The following is a 2,097-nucleotide window of genomic DNA, read 5'->3' as shown; positions in this document are numbered from 1 at the left end:
TGTGCGGTAAGATTCGGCTTCAGAGCCTCGAACAACGTAGCCGAATATGAGGCCCTTCTAGCAGGACTAAGGCTCGCCAAGGAAATGCAGGTCAGGAAGCTTCTGGCAAGCAGTGATTCTCAGCTCGTGGTGAATCAAGTAAATGGGGATTTCGCGGCCAAAGATGATAACATGCTTGCATACTTGAAGCTGGTTCTGGACATAATTCCCCATTTCGAAAAGTTCGAACTGACTCAAGTCCCCCTTGGCCAGCAGCGTGAACTCAGAGCTTCTGAACATCATCCCCATTGAGCACTTGTCAAAGCCCTCCACCTTCGAAGGTGAGGAGTTGCTGTGGATAGAAGTCACCCCATTGTGGACGCAGCCCATAATGGCGTATCTAAAAGAGCAAACGCTGCCTGCTTCCAGAAGTGAAGCAAGGAAGTTAAGAAGAAGGGCCGCACACTTCGTCCTTCACGAAGGAACCCTTTACAAGAGAGGCTTTGCCTCTCCCCTTCTTCGATGTGTGGGCGGTGAAGAGGCCACCTACGTACTCAGAGAAATACATGAAGGGATATGCGGGAATCACTCCGGAGGGACGGCTCTGGCACACAAGGTCCTCCGTCAGGGCTACTTCTGGCCAACCCTGAAAAGGGATGCTTGCCAATTTGTCCAGAAATGTGACAAATGCCAGCGCTTCTCGAACGTACAAAGACTGCCTGCGCAGAGCCTCTCCATAGTGACCAGCCCTTGGCCGTTCTCCAAGTGGGGCATCGACTTCATTGGTCCGCTACCAAAGGGTAGAGGGAGCGCAACTTTTGCCATTGTCTCCATCGACTACTTCACTAAGTGGGTCGAGGCAGAACCCCTTGCCCGAATCACCGAAGCCAACACTACGAAGTTCGTTTGGAAAAACGTCATCTGCAGGTTCGGCATCCCTCACTCCATTGTCTCTGATAATGGGCGGCAGTTCGACAACAGGAAGATGCGAGAGTTATGCGACGGACTAGGCATAAAGAAAGACTTCTCGACTCCGCATCACCCTCAGGCAAATGGACAGGTCGAAGCAGTGAACAAGACTATCAAGCACACCCTGAAAAGGAAACTGGATGCCTCAAAAGGCGCATGGGTTGACGAACTCCCCCACGTCCTCTGGGCCATCAGAACGACTTGCCGGACCGCAACGGGTGAGACCCCATTCTCAATGACCTACGGAGCCGAAGCGATGAGTCCGGTCGAGGTCGGTGTCCCATCACATCGGCGGATACATTTCAATGAGATCAGCAACGATGAGGCACACATAAGTGAACTACACCTCCTTGAGGAGAAGAGAGACGCTTCCCAGATAACCTTAGCGAAATACCATTGTAAGATGACCCGTTTTTACAACTCCAAGGTTAGAAACAGAACTCTCCGCTTGGGCGAACTTGTTCTCAAAAGGGTGTTCCAATCTTCGAAACCAACCGGGTCAGGAGTTTTTAGCCCAAACTGGGAAGGCCCGTACCGCATTTGGGGAGAATCCCGACCTGGTACTTTCGAGGTCGAAGATATGTCTGGAAGGGTGTTACCTCACAAGTGGAACATAGAGCACTTGAGAAACTATTACCAGTAACAAGAATGTTCCGATTTGATCCTAGGTCGTCATAACTAAATCGGTTGTCCTGATCCGACGTTGGTTGTAAAGATTATTAAATGATGAAATCACCGTTTTTAAGGGGTGTAACTTATCTTCGGTAATGAATTTTCAGTTCCAAACCGGGTCAGCCAGGGAAAGGTTTCCTCAGTTCTTCAAAATGTTCATTTGAGTGATTCGATCGTCACTTATTAGCTGATGAACAAACGTTTCCTCGCATTTTCCTAATTGCTCTGGCCTCAGATTATTAAGAGGTTAGAAGCAGAAGCAAAAGAACTTTACAGAAATTTAACAAAATTTTCCATTTCATGAAATTGAAGTACATGGGGGCCGAAGCCATTACAAAGGAAACCCTAATCTGTGGGAGGAACTTCAGCACTGGCCGCCTCTGGAACCTCCTCAGTAACCTTGTCAGGCCGACCTCCAGTGGGTCCTCCGAACTCTGCCTCTAGTTGAGAGATGTCCAGTGTGGGGTGCACCTCCTT

This window comes from Olea europaea, chromosome 3 (genome assembly GCF_002742605.1).
Source record: "Olea europaea var. sylvestris chromosome 3, O_europaea_v1, whole genome shotgun sequence".
Classification (NCBI taxonomy): Eukaryota; Viridiplantae; Streptophyta; class Magnoliopsida; order Lamiales; family Oleaceae; genus Olea; species Olea europaea.
Note: the sequence above shows the minus strand (reverse complement) of the source record.